The sequence below is a fragment of the Macaca nemestrina genome, chromosome 15 (genome assembly GCF_043159975.1).
Source record: "Macaca nemestrina isolate mMacNem1 chromosome 15, mMacNem.hap1, whole genome shotgun sequence".
Taxonomy (NCBI): domain Eukaryota; kingdom Metazoa; phylum Chordata; class Mammalia; order Primates; family Cercopithecidae; genus Macaca; species Macaca nemestrina.
Window position 1 is genome coordinate 112352128 of NC_092139.1, and position 22888 is coordinate 112375015.

At 53.7% G+C, this 22888-nt stretch overlaps 1 long non-coding RNA gene across 1 annotated transcript; it reads left to right on the top strand.

The window, feature by feature from the left end:
• Window positions 1–4804: 4804 nt before the first annotated feature.
• Window positions 4805–7433, top strand: LOC139358754 (uncharacterized). Its single transcript, XR_011614203.1, has 4 exons — window positions 4805–5469; window positions 6240–6380; window positions 6585–6716; window positions 7226–7433. It is a non-coding gene; the product is annotated as an uncharacterized lncRNA (long non-coding RNA).
• The last annotated feature ends 15455 nt before the right edge of the window (window positions 7434–22888 follow it).

A 22888-nucleotide genomic window follows, 5' to 3' on the forward strand; every position in this document is an offset into this window, starting at 1 on the left:
AAAACCCCACGTGGCAGGAACCAGGCTCGGCATCCCTGGCGGGGTCAGCAGAACCTGTCGCTGCAGGCGGCGTCCCTCGCAAATGAGGAGGTTGCGTGACCCCCAGACCAGCAGACAAGCTGGGGGTCCCGCCGCGTGCGGCAGCTGGGCGGGGTCGAGTTGTGTTCTGGGCAATGCTGGTGTCACTTAAAATGAAATACACAGGGGCGGACAGGCGGCTCCCGGGCTCCGGGTCCTTGGCCTGGACCTCGACCTCCCCGAAGTGACCCCGGATGGCCCTGCGAGTCCCCGTTTCCGACAACCACACGGCTCTGGCTGCACCCGTCCTGTTTGCGTGGTTGCTAGGAGGTTGCCATGGCGACTAATCGGGGATGAGGGAAGCCTGGCGCTTAACACATCCCCCTCCGACGGTCAAAATTGGTCCTCTCTGGCAGCTGCTCCTGGGATCACAGCCGCCCACGCAGGGGCTGGGGATGGCTGGGCCCCCACAGACCCTTCCAGAAGCCGACACACGGGGGATGCTGAATGAACAGGAGCAGAATGGGTTAAGGATGGAGCGCAAACAAAAATGGGATTGGGGCGAGGTGACCCAGAAGTGTCTGGGCCCCCAGACGGCTTGGGATCCGTGTCTGTGGGTCTGGTGGACCCCTCACGTAGGCCGGATCCCCCAGCAGCCCCTTATCCTTGGACAGGGCCACTGGGTCTCCCTCAGCCACAGATGAGGAACTCAGGCTGTCAGAGGTGAGGTGCCCTGACCCCACCAGGAGCTCCCCCGAGTTACCATCAGGGTGCTGGGATGCGCCGGGATGGAGACACACACCTCCCACGGAGGTGGCAAAGAGACGCAGGCTCAGAGAGGCCTAGGGCCTTGTCCTGGGTCACCCAGCGTGCCAGGGATGCCGGAGTGTGCAGGCACGATGCCAGCAGAGGCGCTGGAACACCCAGTCCAGAGGGGCTGGGGAGAGGCACAGGCCAGAGACACGATGATGGGTGTGGGGCAATGAGCAATTGTGTAATTAAATGCCCAGGAGGCCGGGTGCGGTGGCTCACGCCTGTAATCCCAGCACTTTAGGAGGCCCAGGCGGGCGGATCACCTGAGGTCGGGAGTTCAAGACCAGCCTGAACAACATGGAGAAACCCCGTCTCTACTAAAAATATAAAATTAGCTGGGCGTGGTGGCGCATGCCAGTAATCCCAGCTACTCGGGAAACTGAGGCAGGAGAATCACTTGAACGCGGGAGGCAGAGGCTGCAGTGAGTCAAGATAGCACCATTGCACTCCAGCCTGGGCAACAAGAGCGAAACTCTGTCTCAAAAAATAATAATAATAAATAAATGCCCAGGAGATGGAGTCGGGTGAGGGGCCATGGCAGGGGAGCCGAGTGTGGAGGAGACTGTGGTGGCATGAAAATTGGGAGACAGAACTGACCCCTCCTGCTCTGCTCCCCAGTCTCTGGGGAGGAGGCCGTGACCCTGTTGCTTCCCTGTGCTCCCAGCCCCTGTTTCTCTTTGTCTCAAAGCAGCCCTTGTGGAGGCAGGCAAGAGAGGCTCACTCCTGCCACACACAGGGAAACTGAGGCCCAGGGCAAACATGGCCCCAGATCCCAGCTTTGCTGCCCCCAGCCCTGAGATTTTCCATTTCCACACTCGTGACTGCTCACGTACCTGAACAAGCCCGGGGCCCCAATCACACGCCCCATGCTATGCCAGGCAGCAAGGGACACCCTGGCCAATGCAGTGCCTGGCATGGGGCAGACGCTCCAGAGACGCTTGTGAATGGGAGGGAAAAGCAGAGACTGCCACCACATGTGGCAAATGGGGAAACTGAGCCCCAAAAAGGGGAGGGGTATGGGAGAGTCCATGGAAGGGCCAGGAGCAGATCACAGGGCTGGGCCGTGGTAGCCCCCACCCCACGGCCCACCCTGATACTGAAGCAAAGGTGGGAGGGGGAAGGGAAAGAAAAGCTCCAGAGGTGGGCGACTGAGTGGGCAGGGGCAGCCCCACACACTGCCTCTGCCACCCCCGATCTGCAGGGTGGGGGGTGCCGAGGTTTCTGCGGCCTCCGAGGAGGCAGCTGTTGCTATGGTGACCACCGTTACCTGGCAACTGAGCCGCATCGTCCTGGGCACCTGCTGTCTCTTCTCTGGAGCTTCTGGCTAGCTCTGGGACCTGTGTCCAAAAGCCCCCTTGTCTCAGAAAACCCACCTGTGGGGACAAGCCAGGTAGGCGTGGGCACAAGGGGACCTGTAGAGCCCCTCCCGGGTCTGTGGGAGTGAGAAGTGGAGCCACATCACTCAAGGCTTTCACTTTTTCAAAGCTGGGAGTAATTGTATTGATTTATAGGATAATAAAAATAACACTGTAAAAAAATTTCAAACAATGCAGGGAAGTATACAAACAAAAGTAAGACTGAGTGGCATCTCATCTTGGTGGTATCTCCCATCATCTCTCTGTGTGGTGTATCGAGGCATAAAGGCAGACGTGATTCAACAAGGGGGTCATGCTCTCCACAGCCCTGCTCCCCCTTGGCACTGCACAGAGACAGGTTTCTGGGCCAGCGACTTCACTCCTTCATGCCATCACTGCCTGGTGTCTGGCAGTGACTCACTGAGTGTCCCCTGAACTCCTGCTCAACGCCCAGGCGGGCACCGGGCTCTTGAGATCTGAGACTCCATGCCTAGCCTCAGGAAAGTGGGGGCTCGAAGGCATCTGGGCCGGGAGACCTTTGACCGGCACATCCAAGACCCCAACTTCAGGATCAGAGTGCTCCACTTCATGAGAAAGGGGCAGCTTCCACCGGGGGCGGGGGTGTTTCCAAGGAAAGAGAGAGCCTGCTCAGCCAGGAAATCAGGGCAGGCTTCCGGGAGGAGGCCCTTTTTTGGCTGAGATTAGAAAAACAAGAAAGAGGCCAGGCGTGGTGGCTCACGCCTGTAATCCCAGCACTTTGGGAGGCTGAGGTGGGCAGATCACGTGAGGTCGGGAGTGCGAGACCATCCGGGCCAACATGGTGAAACCCCATCTCTACTAAAAATACAAAAATTAGCCAGGCATGGTGGCAGGTGCCTGTAATCGCAGCTACTGAACCCGGGAGGCAGTGTTTGCAGTGAGCCAAGATTGCACCACTGCACTCCAGCCTTTGAGGAGGGCAACAGAGTGAGACTCCATATCGAGAGAGAAGAGAAGAGAAGAGAAGAGAAGAGAAGAGAAGAGAAGAGAAGAGAAGAGAAGAGAAGAGAAGAGAAGAGAAGAGAAGAGAAGAGAAGAGAAGAGAAGAGAAGAGAGAAAGAAAGAAAGAAAGAAAAGAAAAGAAAAGAAAAGAAAAGAAAAGAAAAGAAAAGAAAAGAAAGAGAAAGAAAGAAGAAAGATTAGGAAATGGAAATAAAGTTGGGGGACAAAAAGAAGGAAACACAAAGAAGAAAAAATGGGGTGGACAGAGGCATAGAGGTGGGACTGTGCTGTCATCAATCGAGTCTTACCCGGTGAGGGCATCACGGTGCCCTGACCCACCCTTCGCAGAGAAGTCTGGAAGGAAGGGGTCGGGAGGCTGGGGAGCAGGAAAGTGGGAACGGCATGTGCAAAGCCCAGAGGCAAGAAGGAGGTCTTTTCAAGAAACTGCAGACGGTTCCAAATGTCGGGGTGCTGGGTGTAAGGGGGCAGCCGATGGCAGCCAGGGCCCAGGCTGAAGAGCATCGCGGGGCTGAGTGAGGGCAACTGTGGAGCCCGAGCGCCACCCCTTGGCCGTCTTCACGGTGCGAAGACAGAGTGAGCGGTGGGGGAGAAGCTCCTGGGCCGGGGGGCCCCCGCCTGCCCTCTCTGTGTGCTGGAGGGGAGGGATGGGTGCTCTCTCACCACCTGCTGGGCCATCTGGGGCGGGGGCTCCCAGGCTATGGGATGGAGCACAAGGTGCTAGACCCCTGGGTCCCTGGGTAAGCCCCCAGTCTGAGATCACAACAGAGTGGTCTGGGCTGGAGAGAAGAAGCCCGCAGGAGGCCCAAGCCCAACTGGTGGTCTGTGAGGGCTTCCAGGAGGAGGTGAGGTTTGGGCGGAGCCTTGGTGACAACCAGCGTGTAGCAAGGGGAGGGTGATATTCAGGATATTCAGTCCCTTTGAGGTTCCCCAGGCAGACCTTCTGCAACCAGCTCAGCACCAAGCCTGGGCTGGTGGAGGCCACCAGGGACCACTCAGCAGACCCTCCAGAGTGGGGATGGGGAGCCCCTCCAGATGCTGATAGTGGATGACAAACACAGAGGGAGAAGTGGGTGACTCAGGGCAGAGGCCCCCCACCCACGGGCTGGATGGGCCCCTAGGACAGAGGGGCGCAGGGCTGGGAGGTGGTTGCAGGGGCTCGGCCGGTTCTGCCCTGCCTGCCTGGGGACTGCCCACTGTCTTAATCCCCGGAACCTGTGAGCATGCCCTTATTTGGAGACAGGATCTAATTGCATCCTGGATTTTTTCTGGTGGGCCCTAAGTCCCATGACAATGTCCTTGTAAGAGACAGAAGAGGAGAAGGCATAGAGGGAGGCCACATGAGGATGGAGGAAGAATGGGAGGGATACAGCCACAAGCTAAGGAACTGGGGTCCCCAGGAGCTGGGAGAGGCAGGAAAGATCCCCCTGAGCCTTCAGAGGAGCCTGGCTCTGCCGACACCTTGATTTTGGACCTCTGGCCTCCAGAACTGCGATTGAATAAATGTCTGTTGTTTTAAGTCCCCCAGGCTGTGGTCATCTGTGAGGCCACAGAACTGACGTGGGGACCTCAGGTGGCAGCAGCTCCCTGCACACGGCCCCACGGGGCCAGCACTGCCCACGCTCTGTCCCTCCCAAAGACAGCCTGGGTGATGAGGGCCAGCAGGGTGCTGTGGCCGAGGCTGTGTCAGCGTGCGACAAGGAGGACCCAAGGCTTCTCTTAAACAAACACTCACCGCCTGACCGCACAGGCACCGTCAGAAGGCAGGCGCCCAGCAGCAGCACCCGTGCACCCCGAGCCGCCGCCCGAGGATCTGGTCTGGGCACACACGGAGGGGCCGGCTGGACTTGCAGGCCTCTCAGGGCCATTTCCCACGCTGGCAAACCACAAAGAAAGCCCAGAGAGGGCAGGGGCACTGTGAGATTTAGGGGGCTCAGAGGGCACACCCTCTTCCAAGAGCCAGAAAGATCCCCAGCAGGAGCCTGGGTCTGGGGGCTGGGGGCACCTGGGTGGGGAGACAGCGTCGCCTGCCAGCCACAGGGTCTCCAGATGGCTCCAACGGGAAGCCAGCCCCAGTGTTGCTTGGAAGGGGGCAGTTCTAGGTGGTCCAGGTTCCCAGTGTCATGGAAACAACAGTGGCTGTTTGTTAAAGCAACAGTGTGGTTGTTTGCATCATCATCATTACTTGCCGGACGTTGAGCGCCGGGAGCCCCACTCACCCAGCCCAGGCGGTCCTTTCCACACCCCATTGGGAAGCAAACGGGCAGGGACACACCACTGGCAGGTAGGGACTGGTCTGGGACTCTGAGGGCCAACCCCAGGTTCCCATGGCGGTGACGGTGGCTGACGGGCAGAAGGCCCTGAAGATTAAAAGGATCGGGGTTCCCAGGGAGATCCCCTCCCCTCCCTGAGCCTCAGTTTCCTCCTCTGTAAAATGGGGATGAGGCCGGTCTGTCCCATGGCAGGCAGGGCTGCTGGGAGCTGACCAGGCAGAGAGTGAGACTTTGTGGGCAGCGTCTCCCCAGGCATTTGGGAAGGGGAGCGCAGGGAACCGGCAGGGCCATGCCCAGAGGATCCCGCGCAGGGCTGAGTGCTCTGCCATCCAGGCATTTGGGAAGGGGAGCCAGAGGACCACGCGCAGGGTTGAGTGCTCTGCCATTCTGTCTTGAGATTCTTAGTCATTGGTGAAGGAGAGCCCCATTTCAGGTTCACCTTGGCTGGGCCGGCTCATAATTTGGCTGGTCCTGGGTGCGGGCAACACCATTAGGGTCCCTGGTGCTGTGGACGCACCCCTCCCCTCCAGGCTGCCCCCACGCTCCCCCTGCCAGGGCAGGCTGGCTGCTTCCCGGCCGGGCCTCCCTCCTGGGAAACCTCCCTGACCACCAGCCTCCATCTCCCAGGGCCTCCCTCCCACAGCCTGGGCAGGGGTCAGGCACAACAGGAAGGGCTTGCTGGTGGGCTACATGGGGATCCTTGGGGGACAAGGAGGGGCGCAGGTGTGGCTTCCCCAGCCTAGCCCCAGGAGGGCCCACAGCTGGAATTTTCACCATCCAGAACCGTCCTGGACAGCGCCCACGGAAGGCCCAGGTGCGAGGTCAGACCAGTCCCCGCCTGCAGGCGACCTGATGGGATCTGTGGGGCATTCCTGCCACCTAGTGGTTGATAAAGAGAAGGCAGCACACCCACCCGAAAAGGGTAATGTTAAATTAGGGTTAGGTTTAGGGTTAGGGTTAGGGTTACAGTAACAGTTAGGGTGAGATGGGGACATCCAGTCAGGATGAGCATGGGGCACCAATGCAGAGGGTACACGTTTCCTGGATGCTTCAGACAACCCAATTTCCTTCCCTTCCCCACCACTGTTCTCCAATTAACTACTTATCAGCTCACCCTGTGCAAAAGGTAACCAAGGGAAAGTGAAGACGGCTGTGAAGCCAGTGAGTGGCAGCGATCCCAGGAACCCCACGACCACCAGGTGGATATTCACAAGCCAAAGCTCATCCCTGAGGCCCCCACACTAAAAGTCAAGCTCGAGTAAGCTCTTCTCTCGTCAGGTGAAACCTGTGAAAACTGCAGCTCTGTTGCAGGCTGAGGGGAGGAAGTGGCACCATCCTCTCCCTCCTGCCCTTCCTTCCTAGTGGGTGGTCCTATTCTTCTGTCCCGGGTTTGCAAACACAGCTTCCAATCCCCTTTCCCTCGGGGAGCCCCTCCCATTTAGAGAGACAGGAGCCTCCCTGGGCAGAAACCCCAGCTCTGCCTCCCAGATGCCCCCAGGTGACCTTCAGAAGTGAAAATGGACCTCCAGCCCCACCTCTTCAAGGTGCAGCTGGCCAGTGAGTTATCGAGAGAAGGAAGCCAGGCAGGGGGCAGAGGCACCGTGCTTAAGAGGCAGCCTCGGGGCCAGGCGCAGTGGCTCACACCTGCAATCCCCAGCACTTTGAGAGACCGAGGGGGGCGGATGACCTGAGGTCAGGAATTTGAGGCTAGCCTGACCAACACAGAGAAACCCTGTCTCTACTAAAAATACAAAATGTTTTTAGTAGAGCCGGGCGTGGTGGCTCATGCCTGTAATCCCAGCTACTCAGGAGGCTGAGGCAGAAGAATGTCTTGAACCCGGGAGGCGGAGGTTGCAGTGAGCTGAGCTCCCATCATTGCACTCCAGCCTGGGCAACAAGAGCGAAATTCCATCTCAAAAAAAAAAAAAAAAAAAAAAAAGAGACAGCATCAGGCATTCGGACCTAGATTCACAGCCCAGCTCTGCCGCCTTCCCAGCTCTCCCTGCTCTGTCACCTCCCTGGGCCTTGTCCCTTCACCATAAGACTGGGGCAGTGGTGCCTCTGCCCTGGGACGACCATGTGGATTCAACAGGAAATATTCATAGAGCTCCTGGCCAGGCTTCATGTTCAAGGTGAGTCCCGCAGGTCCTGCAGAGCCCACGCATGTGCCTGGAGGCACTGTGCCTTGTGCTGGGAAGGAGGGAGAGGAGGATCATTCCACTGCCTCATCACTGTCCCAGAGGCACCAAGTTAATGCTCCCACCTGAGGCAGGGAGGAGACAGGGCACAGGGGAGGAAAGCAGGGGGGCGAGTGGGGCCTGGACAGAGGCAGGGGAGGATCAGTGGAGAACAGCCAGACGCCAGCTTGCCGGCAAGAATGGAGGCCAGTGCCTGGTGCAGCCACACCCGAGCTTCTTTCCGACCGTTCATCCTGGAGATCTGCAAACCGCACCCCCGCCCCACAACAGCCCCAGGAGCCCCTTCTGAACCCCCCTCTGTCTGCCACCTCCTCGCCTCCCAGAGCCCCCTCTGCAGGTCAGACCATCTTGGTTTCTGGCCTGAACTTAAAACCGTCAATCAGAGCTGCTGCACCTCTGTTTGAACATCCTCTGCTCATCCGGGGTTCCCCATATAGGATCTAAACTCCCAGGGGCTGGGGCGGGGGCCGCCTGCCTGCCTGCTTCTTGGACTTCCTCTCCCCATCACCCACCCATCAAGGTCTTCTGCTCCTGGTGCCCTGAGCCATGCTTGGGACCTCAGCTGGGCCTTTGCATGGGCTGTGCCCTCTGCGGCAGCCTCTCCCATGCACTTGCCCACCCGTTACCTTCCCCTGGCCATGGCCCACTCATCCTTCAGCTATATCAGAGCCTCTCTGACCCACAGCCTTGCCTCCCCCTGACACTCCAGGCAAGGCCCTCCCAGGACAGGCCCACTGGTTTCCCGGGGATAGGCCTTGTTGGCATTTGCCAAATGGTAGTGCCCTGGCAGGCTACTGCCTACCTGCCTTCTCTCCACCTCCACCAGTGGCAGCCTCCACCCACCCCATGACCCTTGCTTTGGGGTCCTGAGTCTCGATGAGGGTTTTAGGGTCCACCTGGGAAGCCTAACCCTGAATCCACACCCTTGTCACTCCATGCACATCTGCTGAATGACCCACAGTCACGGAGACTACTGCATCCCATAGCCCAGCCCTGGAAGGGGAAGGAAGGCACCTACACAAGTAATGCTGTTGGAAGCCAAACTGATGGGAAGCAAACAGGATGTCCTTCGGCAGAGGAATGGGTGAATAAACTCAGGAACAGCCAGACAATAAGCTGTGATTCAGCGATTAAAATAAATGGGCTATGAATACTGTATGGGAAGTGAGAAGCGCCTCTGCCCAGCTGTCCACTGTCTGAGAAGTGAGGAGCGCCTCTGCCCAGCTGCCCACCGTCTGAGAAGTGAGGAGCGCCTCTGCCCAGCTGTCCACTGTCTGGGAAGTGAGGAGCGCCTCTGCCCGGCTGTCCACTGTCTGGGAAGTGAGGAGTGCCTCTGCCCGGTGCCCCCACTGTCTGGGCTGCTGTGCAGCCTTCCAAGTGTGAAGTGACAGCCTTGTGTGTGATCTTTCTGCCTTCCCCAAGTGTCCATTTTTGATGTTAAATTTTACGAAGGAAGGAAGGAAGGAAGGAAGGAAGGCAGGCAGGCAGGCAGGCTGGCTATGAAGCCATGAAAAGCCATGGAAGTGGCCGGGTGCAGTGGCTCACACCTGTAATCCCAGCCCTTTGGAAACCTGAAGCAGGTGGGTCACCTGAGGCCAGGAGTTCGAGACCAGCCTGACCAACATCATGAAACCCTGTCTCTACTAAAAATACAACAAAATAGCCAGGCATGGTGGTGGGCACCTGTAATCCCAGCTACTCAGGAGGCTGAGGCAGGAGGATCACTTGAACCAGGGAGGCAGGGGTTGCAGTAAGCTGAGATCACACCATTGCACTCCAACCTAGGCAACAAGAGTGAAACTCCATCTAAAAAAAAAAAAAAAAAAGTCATGGAAGAACTTGAAATGCATCTCACCAGTGGAAGAAGCCAGTCTGAAAAGGCTACAAACAGTGTGATCCCAACTACATGACCCTGTGGGGCAGGCAAAACTACAGAGACAGTGAAAGGAGTGGTGGTTGCCAGGAGTGAGAGGGAGACAGGGATGAGCAGGTGGGGCACGCGGATCCCTGCCCTGGATGATGCTACCATGGGGGTCCCTGTCCTTAAACAAATGCAACGCAAAGAGGGGCCCCTCATGGAAACTGTGGACTCTGGGTGGCCCTAATGTGGCCATGCGGGTCCATCAGGTACCACAGATGCACCCTCTGGTGCGGACATTGATAGAGGGAGGGTGTGCGTGGTGGGGCTGTGCGGTCACGGGAAATCTCTGCACCTTCCACTCAATTCAACTCTGAACCTAGAACAACTCTAAAAATAAAGTCTATTAATTTTTTTGAGGCAGACTGAGAGGTGCCATTAAGGAGACGAAAGAAGTAGGGGGCCAGGAATGTGCAGGGGCCCCATCCCATCTCGGAGACTCAGCAGTCACCCAGCCAAGCCAAGCTCAGTGTCTGCGTCTGCAGGGGCCACCCCTGACAGAGCCCCAGGAGTGTCTTGGAAAGGGGAGGTAAATGGGTTCAGATAAATGGGTTCCAGGAAGTTCCTGAAACAAAGTCCTTTGCGACTGTGTCTTCCTGAGCAAGGATTTTCTGGAATGGTCTGGTCATAGTATCACGTGCAGTTGTAGCTCTTGGTCGGATGAGCTGTGGGCTGGCAGTTTGTTCGTAGGCCCTAGAGGATGGACCCAGGGACTGGCAAGGGCAAAACCTGAGGCTCCAAAGAGCTCAGAGGAGAGCAGGGAGTCAATCACATGAGGCCTCTGTTTTTCCATCTATAAAAGACCTTGGCCTGCATGGATTCATAGGGCCCTTCCAGCTCTCCTGGATGAGTCTATTTGAATCCAGGCCCTGGGGAGGAGGGATGGGGGGGCTGGGAAGTTGCCCATGGGAGATGACAGTGGAGCAGTGACAGAGGCAGAGTTGTATCCAGATGTCCCAACGCCCAGTCCAGCCTGCTCCCTGACCCCTCTCCCTGACCAAGAAGGGTGGGGTGCCAAGAATGGGACTGGGCCTTCCAGAGATGCAACCACCTCATCCCTCCCTACAGCCCACCAGTCCAAGACCCTGGTTCCTCTGCCTCTCTTGGCTCCTTGTCCTGTGGCCAGCCTGTGCCTGTCATCTTGCCTCATGGCCTGCCCCTGGCTGTCACCACCTTTCCTTGCATCCCCCTGGGCCTAACCCACTCCCTCAAATCCATTTTCTGTGCTAGGAAGATCCATCTTAGCAAAACCCAAGTCTGACCCTGTCACTCACCTGCTCAAAAACCCGCATGGCTCCCCATTGCCCTATAGACAAAGACTCTCCTCACCGTATCGGAATCCTAGCTACCTGTGTTGTGTATACTGATCCCAAAATTCACATGGAAATGCAGCGGGCCTAGAAAAACCAAACAATCTTGAAAAAAAAAAATAGGAGGACTCATACTTCCCAGCTTCAAAACTTACTGCAAAGCTACAGCTATCAAGATGATGTGGTACTGGCATAATTAAAGACATATAAGTCAATAGAATAGAGTAAGAGTCCAGAAATAAACCCATACATATATATACGGCCAATTGATATTCAATGAGGGTGCTAAGACAATAAAAGAAGAATCATCTTTCAACAAATGGAGCTGAGACAACTGGGTATCCACATGCAAAAGAGTGAAGCTGGACCCCTACCTCACTCCATATACAAAAACTAACTCAAAATGGATCAAAGACAGCCATGGAAGAGTTGCCACTACAAAAAGCAGAAGAGGACAGATGCCAATCTTCATGACTTTGAATTAGGCAAGAATTTCTTAGTTATGACACCAAAAGCACAAGAAACCAAAGAAAAAACATAGAAAATGGATTTCATCAAGATGAAAAACTTTTGCTTTGAAGGACATTAACAAGAAAGTGATAAAACAGCTGAAAGACTAGAAGGAACTACTTGTAAATCACATATCTAATACAGATATAGTATCTAGACTAGATAAAGAACTACTACAACTCAATAATTTTAAAAAACAAATATCCACATTAAAAAGTGACCAAAGACGGCTGGGCACAGTGGTTCACACCTATAATTTCAGCACTTTGGGAGGCTGAGGTGGGGGAATCACTTGAGGTCAAGAGTTCGAGACCAGCCTGGCCAACATGGCAAAACCATGTCCCTACTAAACATACAAAAATTAGTGGGACATGGTGGCAGGTGCCTGTATTCCCAGCTACTTGGGAGGCTGAGACAGGAGAACCACTTGAATCTGGGAGGTGGAGGTTGCAGTGAGCTGAGATCACACCACTGCACTTCAACCTGGGTAATAGAGTCAGACTCTGTTTCAAAAAAAAAGTGACCAAAGGATTTGAAGATACACTTCTCTAGACAAGATATACTCATGGCAACAGGCACATAAAAAGGGGCCCAATATCACTAGTCATCAGAAAAAAATGCAAATCAAACAGACAATGTCACAGCACTTCACAGTCGCAATGATGGCTGTACCAAAAAAAAATGACAATAACAGATTGTGGCAAGGATGTAGTGAAATTAGAGCCCTCATACATTGCTGATGGGAAGGTAAAATGGTGCAGGAGATTTGAAGAACAGCCTGGCAGTTCCTCAGAAAATTAAACATAGAGTTACAGTAATCTCACCCCAGATATCTACTCAAGAAAACAGAAACACATGTCCACACAAAAATGTACACATGAATGTTTACAGCAGCACTATTCACAACAGCAAAATGTGGAAAAAATCCAAATTTCCATCAACAGAAAATGAATAAACAGAATGTGGTATGCACATCCAACCATAAAAAGGACTGAAGTCCTGACAAGTGACACATCATGGGTCAACCTTCAAAACATGGTGCTCAGTGAAAGAAGCCTGACATGAAAGGCCAAGGATTCTAGGTTTCCATGTGTATGAAATGTCCAGAATAGGGAAACCTACAGAGAAAGATTGGCGATCGCCAGGTGCTGGGGGTATGGGGGAAGGGGGAGTATCTGCTAACGGGAACAGGGTTTCTTTTAGGGAGATGTTAATATTCTGGAATTAGATTGGTGGTTGCACGATCTTGTGAATATACTAAAAACTACACTCTATGCTTTAAGAGAGTGAATTTTGTGGTATGTGACTCGATCTCAGGTTTTATCAAACGCCCTCCAGACTCAGCTGGCATTTGGGAGCCGCCCAGCAGGTCCCACAGCCTCTCCTGCCTCATCTCTCGCTCAAACCTCCTAACCACATCCTCTACCACTCTGGGAAGCCTGTGAGGTCACACCCCACCTTCGCCGAGCAACCCCATTACAGCATTCATCACCCAGCATTGGGGTGGTGAAGTGTCCTCCACCCCTCCATGAGCTCCCCTAGGTCAGAGACCAGGCTGGCTACCCCTGTGTCCACAGCACCCAGCAGGGGCCCCATAGATCCACAGAGCAGACATCAGACAAGGAGCAGAGGTGGATGAATGGATAGACAGATGTTTGGACGGGTGATGGATAAATGAATGGATGGATGGGTGGATAGTTGGAAGGGGGGATGGATGATGGCTGGATGAATGAATGGAAAATGGGTGGATAGATCAGTGGATGGATGGATGAATGATTGAACAGATAAATAGATGGATGGATAGATGGATGGATAGATTAATGGATGGTTGCATAGGTGGAAGGATGATAGGTGGATTGATGGATGGATAGACAGTTATATGTGGGGGATGAGTGATGGTGAATGAATGGATGGATGATTGAACAGATGGACAGATGGATGGATGGATGGATGAGTGGATGGATGATGAATGGATAGATGCACGAATAGTTGCATGGGTGGGAGGATGATGGATGGATGGTTGGATGGATGAGAGGATGGATATAGGTGGATGGATAGATGAAGGGTGGATACCTGGATGAATGAAGGGGATGGAGGGATGAATGGATGGATGATTGAACGGATGGATGGATGATTGAACGGATGGATGGATAAGTGGATGGATGGGGGATGGATGGATGCATAGATAGATGACTGAACAGATGGACTATGGATGGATGAATGAGTGGGTGAGTGGGTGAATAATGAAGGGATATATGGATGTATGGGTGGATATGTGAATGGGTTTTCAGGAGCCTAGAATGTCTGACCATTGCCCCTGTTTTGGGACAAGGGAATAGCCACCTCTCCTTTCATTCCTCTATCCTCTTTCTCCCTGCTGACTCTAATGGCTCCAGATTGACCAAGGGCAGTAGGAGGGGATGGTCAGGCCAAGTGAGTTGGGTGAAGGAGGGTAAGAGCCAGTGCTGCACTTTGCCCCAGATTTCACAGCCCGGCCAAGCCTTCCTTGCTAGGAACTCTGGCAGTGAGAACAAGACCCATGGGAACGCCTCAGAGCAGACAGGCCACCTGCCCTAAGCCAAGTGGTGACAAGGGCCCTGGCCCAGGGATGGGGAGGGAGAGAGGGCCCAGGCTTGGCTTCTCTGCTGAGCCCAGGGAAGGTGATGACTCAGCAGGGGAGAAGACAGACACTCCCTAAAGTGGGCCTAAGCTGGCTAGAGCTCCACCAATACACAGCATCCCCCAGCAGCCTGCACACATGCATGTGCGCACACACGCACACACCATCCAGTCAGGGGGCGCTCACTGGCTGGCACCACAGCCACCCCACACTGTCTCAGAATAGATCTCGCCGCCACCTTCTGAAGTCGATGAGGCAGAGTTCTTTGTGGCCATTTCACAGAAAGGCAAACTGAGGTCCCAAAAACTGGGTGGCTTGGTCTGAGCCTGGTTCCCCTGACCAGTACTCCCACTCACTGATCTACAAAAGCCAAGCTGTCACTGTCCCCCTGGGGGTGCAACCACATAGGTCACACCGGTGGTGGCAAAGCTCATTTTCCATTTCCTGCCCACGCTCCTTCTGCAGAGGCTTCTTGAGTACCTACCCCATGCCCAGCACAGTGCCCCTCACCGGAGGTATACAAGAAACAAAATCCGGTCCATGGGCTTGCAGCGCTGGGGTCCCAGGGAGCAGACCTGTCACTGAGTCCTTGCTGACTCAAAGGTCAAGGTCATCTCCTTCCCACTGCAAGGAAGCCGGAAGGGACACATGATTGATGCCCTTGCATCAGGGCAGGACCAGGGAGAACTTCTCAGAGGAGGTGCTTTTGAACCTGAAACCCAAAGAAGAAAAGGGAGGCATCCAGGTGGGGGCAGAGGGGGTGTGGCAGGGAGAAGGGGAGGAGAGGGGCTGAGGAGGCAGCGCGAGCTGGAAGCCCAGAGCATGTAGGGAAGGAAAGCAAGTTCCAGGCAACTCTGTGGCCAGCACGGCAACTGAGGCCAGGCCAAGCCTGGGGGCCTTAGTGTCTAAAGACAAGATGAGAATCCCAAAACGCTCACGCTTTAGGAGGCAACTTTGAAGCAATCAGGCTACTTTTTTATTTTTTATTTTTTGAGATTTGGTGTAACCAGGCTGGGCGCGGTGGCTCATGCCTGTAACCCCAGCACTTTGGGAGGACGAGGCGGGCAGATCACCTGAGGCCAGGAGTTTAAGACCAGCCTGGCCAACATGGCGAAACCCTGTCTCTACTAAAAATACAAAAAAAAAAAAAAAGAAAAGAAAGAAAAAAACCTAGCCAGGCGTGGTGGCAGACATCTGCAACCCCAGCTACTTTGGAGGCTGAGGCAGGAGAATGACTTGAACCTGGAAGGCGAAGGTTGCAAGTGAGCCAAGATTGCACCACTGCACTCCAGCCTGAGCGACAGAGGACTCCATCTCAAAAAAAAAAAGAGAGAAAAAGAGAGGTTGGGCGCGGTGGCTCATGGCTGTAATCCCAGCACCTTGGGAGGCGGAGGCAGGCGGATTGCCTGAGGTTGGAAGTTTGAGAACAGCCTGACCGACATGGAGAAACTCTGTCTCTACTAAAAATACAAAATTAGATGGGCGTAGCACTGCACACATGTAATCCCAGCTACTCGGGAGGCTGAGGCAGGAGAATCGCTTGAACCCAGGAGGCGGAGGTTGTGGTGAGCCAAGATCATGCCATTGCACTCCAGCCTGGGCAACAAGAGTGAAACTCTGTCTCAAAAAAAGGAGAGGAGAGGAGAGGAGAGGAGAAAGAGCAAGCTATGGCAATGTATGAATTATTTGCAACCTGCTTCCCCTGCAACCCCCACCCAGACCTGTAAGTCAGCTGCTGCGCTTCCTCACCCAGCAAAATCTGCAAATTGGGATACAGAGGCAGAGAGCAGCCAGAGAGGCTGTGGGGGCAACATCCAGGACAGAGCTGAGTGGAGTGGAGGGGCTCAGGAGGGGCGCAGATGGAACGGGGCAAGGACAGCTAGGTTTCGGGAGCTAGGAGTAAGAGAGTGAGACTCCTAGGGCACCTGAGATAGAGGCAGAGCATGAGCGATGTGGAGATCATTTGTACACGTTTAGCTGCAGGTTATGGACATCCATCCACATTATAGTGCTATATCAGGAGTCTGCAGTAGAGTCTGCAGTAGACGAATGGATGGATGGATGGATGGATGGATGGATGGATGGATGGATATAGGTGGATGCATGAATATAGGTGGATGGAGATAGATGGATGGATGATGGGTGGATACCTGGATGGATGGATGGATGGATGGATGGATGGATGGATGGATGGATGGATGGATGGGTGGATGGATGGATAGTTTGATGGGGGGATGGATATAGGTGGATGGATGGATGGATGATGGTGGATGGATAGATGATTGGATGGATGGATGGATGGATGGATGGATGGATGGGCAAGTGGGTGGGTGAATAGTGAAGGGATATATGAATGTATGGGTGGATATGTGGATGGGTTTTCAGGAACCTAGAATGTCCAACCATTGCCCCTGTTTTGGGTAAAGAGAATGGCCACCACTCCTTTCATTCCTGTGTCCTCTTTCTCCCTGCTGACTCTAATGGCTCCAGATTGACCAAGGGCAGTAGGAGGGGATGGTCGGGCTTCTCAGCCAGGCTGGGTATGATGCCAGACCAGTAGTTCTTTTCATCTGTCATGAGGTGCTCTTGGTCCACGGGGTAAATGCATTTACATGTTCTTCCACTATAAAAATAACACCACTTATTACTGGATATTTGAAAAATGCTAATTTGGAAAACTAGAAAGAACAGATAATTTTCCATATTATCAACATCCAAAGATTATTATCAGTTACAATTCAGTGCATTTCTTTCTGATCTTTTCTTAATCTCTGCATTTTATATCATCTTAATAGCTTGTAGAATGTTTTGAATATTGGTTGTTTTTTAAAATTTAACATGATTGCATGAACATTTCCCCATGTCTTTAAAAACACTGTAGGCTGGGCGCGTGACTCAGGCCTGGAATCCCAGCACTTTGGGAGGCCGAGGCAGGAGGATTGCTTAAGCCCAGAAGTTCAAGGCCAGCCTGGGCAACATAGGGAGACCCCGTCTGTACAGAACATATTTTTTAAATTACCTGGGTCTGGTGGCACCCATCTGTGGTTCCAGATACTTGGGAGGCTGAGGTGGGAGGATCACTTGAGCCAGGGAGGTCAAGGCTGCAGTGAGCCGTGATGGTGCCACTGCACTCCAGCCTGGGTGACAAAGAGATACCCAATCTCAAAAAAAAAAAAAAATCATAAACCTAATTCTAATGGGTGCATCATATTCCAGAGACAGGATGTACGAGAATTTCATGACTCACTTTGTTGGCCATTTTCACAGTGGGTATTTCCTGCTGCTCTAAACAGTGCCCTGACAGTGTGGAGAGTTTCCTCAATTTTGAGAGACTCCCTGAGTGTGAGTTTCCAGAAGTGGAGTCACTGAGTCAGCTCAGTTCCTGAACGTACAGCCAAGCTGGCCTCCAGAAGGTCCGCAGAGGTTTCCATTCCCATCAGGGGGATGAAAGCCCCGGCCGCGCAGTGCCCAGTACGAGGGACACACGTGCACTTACTCACCTACAATGTGGCAGACTTGAGGGGCCTCTCCGTGCCCAAGAGGCATTTCTATGGCTGTGTTTCATGGCCAGTGTTCCTGCCACCCCTGGGAACTATCCTGTGGGCTTGGCTGGGGCCATGAGCCGGGGAGTAGACACTGCTTGGATTGAGAAGCCGGCGGCCCCCAGCCTTGGCTCGTGCCTTCCTCATCGGCAGATGGAGAGACCGGGAGGCCATGAGACATGAGCATGAACAGCGGGCGTAGCTGGTGACCTGCCACTGCACTCTCGCCCCTCACAGCCCGCCGTCCGCTGGCAGGGCCGCTCGGGAGCACACACTGTTCCTGGTGCAAAGCCACTGCTGCCTGTTCCGGGAACAGCAGAAGATCAAACGCCCCGGGTTCCTGGACTTCATTAAAAACGTATTTCTTTCTCTTTGCCCGCAAAAGTTTCCATGTAACCAGGGAAACCTTTTTTAAATTACACGCTTCCTCCAACAGTCATGCAGTCTCGGGCCTGAGAATGGACGAGGCCCAGGATCTCTCAAGGTCTCAGGATCTCTTCCTCCACTGGAGCCCAGGGCCTCGTCAGGGGATGTGCTGCTCAGTTTCCAGAGGGGCAGAGAAGCCACATGGAAGGAGGGCAAGGGCCAGAACCCAGCTGGTCAGAGGGCACCCAGACAGCCCCAGAGGCCCCCAGCCACCTCGAGCCCTGCTAGGCAGCTGGGACAGCCCAGGCAAGGTGCCGGGCATTCACTAATCCGCTCATCTGCTCACTGGCTGACACTCTGCCAGGTCGTCTGTGCTTCAGCAGAGCTGGGATGGGGAACAGAGAAATAAATCAGCAGAAACCCTTTGGTCAAGTCACTGCCAGGTTCTGGAGGGGGAGATGGCACCTGAAACATGTAATTACATTCCCGTCATTGTTGAAAAGACATTTTCTGAGAGCTTACTCTGGGTCACTGACTATGCTGGGAGGTTCACTTCATAAGCATTCTGTGAGCTGGGGACTGAATGTGTCCCAGGCCGTGGCTGGCTGAGGCAGACAGAAACCCATCGAGGGCCACAGAGTCCACCTAGGGTCCCAGGCCACCAGCAGGAGCCAGAGACCACCCAGGGTCCCAGGCCACCAGCAGAGGCCAGAGCCCACCCAGGGTCCCAGGCCACCAGCAGGGGCCAGAGCCCACCCAGGGCCCCAGGCCACCAGCAGGGGCCAGAGCCCACCCAGGGTCCTAGGCCACCGGCAGAGGCCAAACCAAGACTAGGCTGCTCAGCCTGCCTGGTTCCACGATACTGCAATGGGGGCGAGCAGGAGGCCAGGGAGCTCCCTCAGGATCACAAAGCCCCCCCACCCCAAGCACTGGGACGGGGTCAGCCAGGAAACAGGGCACAGCGTCTGTCCCGGGGCCAAGGAGGAGGGAAGGAGGGGGTTGGGCAGAGCCAGCTCCATGGACAGCCTATGCAGGAAACAGCTGAGGGAAGCTGGGACGAGATGGGGGCAGTATGGCCTCCACAGCCCACCCTCCCGTGGGAGCCAGGGCAGGGGCGGTCCTGCCACTGCTGAGGTTGGAACCACAGTGGCTGAGGCCACAATCCAGCTCTGGGTCTGCCGGCTCCCACCCGCCATCACTGCCAGAGCCCAGGGACCTCTGCTGTAGAGCAGGACTGTAGATTTCTGCCCCTTAGTGTCAGGGAGATTCCAGGTCCCAGAGGACAAGACAAGGCCAGGAGATGTTTCTCCCAAGACTCTGGGCAATTCTCAAACCGGGAGCTGAGTCAGCCCCATTCACCTGCTCACCAAGGGGACCATGGCCAACACCTGGGCAGTTGACCGTGACCAGCAAACGAATGAATTAAGGAATAAAAGAATGCTGGAGTGAATGAAAGGAAGCAGAGCCCTGACCAGACTCTGGGAGCCCCAGGTCTGGCCGGTTCCCGGCCTCACTGGAGACCTGCTGCAGGCCAGGGCCATGGCGAGGCAGCGGCTCGGGGTGCGGAGAGCAGGGAGACTGCAAGCTGCTCCGAGGGGTGGCTGTGTTCCTGTGGCTGCTCCCAGAGGATGAGAGGGAGACTTCCAGACAGAAGCGATGGTGGAGGACACAAAAAAGGCAATTCCTGCCCCATGGAAATACTGAGGCCAGCTTTTAAAGAAAAGGGGGTTAGAACTGATGGAGTTTCTTTCCTATCTGACTTCTGTGTGTTCCAGATTATTTTTCCAATCTTGGTTCAATTCCGAACTGAACCCCCAAGTGCCTGCCTCCAGGAACCAGCTCCTAGGCCAACAGACCAGCGGAGGCAGCAGAGAGCAGGACAAGCAGGGCGGACAAGAAAGATCTTTCTTCAACCTCAATCCCACAATGAACGCTCAGGCAAGTGCTGGGAGTAGTGAGCCCACCGTCTCTAGAAGCAATCAAGCTGCTCCTGGATGCCCAACAGTCAAGAAGCCCAGGAAAGAATCTATAAGTAAAAGGGGGTGTTATTATAACAAGGTTTACCCCAAGTACCCCAAGGCCACTCATCAGGAAGCCCCTTAGGAATGGTGCTGTGTCCAGGGTTCAGAGCCACCCAAGTCCTCCAGACAGACCAGAGAGGGGGGTGCCCCAGGAGCCCTCTAGGCTCCAGAGAGCAGCAAGAAAGGGCTCAGCACCTGCTATATGCTGGGCACTGTGCCAGCCAGGAGTTGTCTCTCATATCATCTCAAATCATCTCAATATGCTGCAAAGTATGTATTTCTGTCCCTTTTTTTTTTTTTTTTTTTTTTTTTTTTTTTGAGATGAAGTCTTGCTCTGTCACCCAGGCTGGAGTGCAGTGGTGCAATCTCAGCTCAATGAAACCTCCTCCTCCCGAGTAGCTGTGATGACAGGTGCCTGCCACCATGCCCGGCTAATTTTTTGTATTTTTTGTATTTTTAGTAGAGCCGTGGTTTCACCATATTGGCCAGGCCGGTCTCAAACTCCTGGCCTCAAGTGATCCGCCCGCCTCGATCTCCCAAAGTACTGAGATTACAGGCATGAGCCACGGTGCCTGGCCTCTGTCCCCATCTAACAGATGAGGAAGCTGAGGGTCAGGGAGGTAAAAGGCTTGCTTGCAATCACACAGCTCCCTGGGAGCAGAGCCAGGATACAGAGCCAGAGTTGGCTGGCCCACAGCCTAGGGTCAGCTGTCCCCTTCAGCTGTCATTCAACCCATAAGTATTCATGAGTGCTTGCCACGTGCTACATCTTTGTCTGGGGTTTGGGTCATAATCCCTAATGACTATCTTGAGCGCCATAATCCCAAATGCTGAAATCCCGAAAGATCAAAATCCCTGAAGTCTAAATCCCTAAAGTCTAAAATTCCTAACATCTAATTGACTCCCCCAGTCATGACAGATTTGGAATTAGAGGTAATTGAGGCTTCTAAAAGTGAATGGCAAGGTGTTACCAATAAAATTTGGGTTTTTTTGATTCAGCCTAATGCATTTGGTGGAAAATTCAGATAACTGAACGGGCCACTTGATACAGCAACCACAAAAACTTCAGCTTAAAAATGTGTCATTTGGCCCAGCGCAGTGGTTCACACCTGTAATCCCAGCACTTGGGGAGGCCAAGGCAGGAAGATCACCTGAGGTCAGGTGTTCAAGACCAGTCTGGCCAACATGGTGAAGCCCCATCTCTACTAAAAATCCAAAAATTAGCCAGACACGGTGGCGGGCGCCTGTAATCCCAGCTACTCAAGAGGCTGAGGCAGGAGAATCCCTTGAACCTGGGAGGCGGAGGTTGCAATGAGCTGAGATCACACTACTGCACTCCAGCCCGGGCGACAGAGCGAGACTCTGTCTCAAAGAAAACAAATTGTCATTTGCCTGCCTTGGCATTCCTTCCAGCTGACAATATTCCAGGAGCTTTTATGTATTTTTTTTTTTATTTCTAGTTTTTCTTTTTTTTCTTTTTATTTTTCTTTTCTTGTGCCTCCAAGAGCTTTTAAAGACATAGAGCCACATTTGCCTGAAGAAGCCGCTGAAGTTTCTGAATGGTTTGAGTATAATTATGCGCACCGTAGGATGAGAAGACACGTACGGCTGGCCGGGCATGGTGACTCACGTTTGTAATCCCAGCATTTTGAGAGGCCGAGGCGGGTAGATCACTTGAGGTCAGAAGTTTGAGTCCAGCCTGGCCAACAAGGTGAAACCTCGTCTCTACTAAAATACAAAAATTAGCTGGGCTGGTGTCAGGTGCCTGTCATCCCAGCTACTCAGGAGGCTGAGGCAGGAGAATCGCTTGTACCCAGGAAGCGGAGGTTGCAGTGAGCTGAGATTGCGTCACTGCACTCCAGCCTGGGCAGTATTGTGACCACCAAATCTGTGGTCTGTAGGTGAGTGCACGTGGAATGATAGAATGCCCATGTCAGTGTATGTCAAATCACAGAAAAATTTCATAAAAAGCAGAGCCATGTAGAAAATGAACATGAACATATTTTCACAGGAGAGGCATGCCCTTTAAAAGAAAAAAAAAAAAGCCAGGCTTGGTGGCTCAAGCCTGTAATCCCAGCATTTGGGAGGCCGAGACGGGTGGATCACAAGGTCAGGAGATCGAGACCACCCTGGCTAACCCGGTGAAACCCCGTCTCTACTAAAAAATATGAAAAACTAGCCAGGTGAGGTGGTGGGCGCCTGTAGTCCTAGCTGCTCGGGAGGCTGAGGCGGGAGAACGGCATAAACCCAGGAGGTGGAACTTGCAGTGAGCTGAGATCTGGCCACTGCACTCCAGCCTGGGCGACAGAGCAAGACTCTGTCTCAAAAAAAAAAAAAAAAAAAAAAGCAGCTGCACATAGTGGCTCACACCTGTAATTCCAGCATCTTGTGGGGCCGAGGCAGGTGGACCATGGGGTCAGGAGTTCGAAACCAGCCTGGCCAATATGGTGAAAACCCGTGTCTACTAAAAATACAAGAATTAGCTAGGTGTGGTGGCGGTAGCCTGTAGTCCCAGTTGCTTGGGAGACTGAGGCAGGAGAATCACTCGAACTCGGGAGACAGAGGTTGCAGTGAGCCGAAATCGTGCCGCTGCACTCCAGCCTGGGTGACAGAGTAAGACTCCGTCTCAAAAGAAAATAGAAAAGAAAAAAAGCGGCTACTCATTGAGATGCAAGACTTCAAACTATAGTTAATAATGATGAAAGTCAGCCAGCTTTTATGGACTGTCTCTGAGCAATAGCCCATAATCTAGCCGAGTAATACATGTTTTCATGTTGAGTCATCTTTTTAGTGTGTTAGCTTTCTTTTTTCTTTTCTTTTTCTTTGTTTAGGTTTTCTTTTCACTCACTCTTCTAAATTATCAGCATTGTTTTTCTACAATTTGTTATGCTATGGATTTAATCTTTCCATCCTTTCCAATCCTGGAAGTATAAATTGCATAGAGA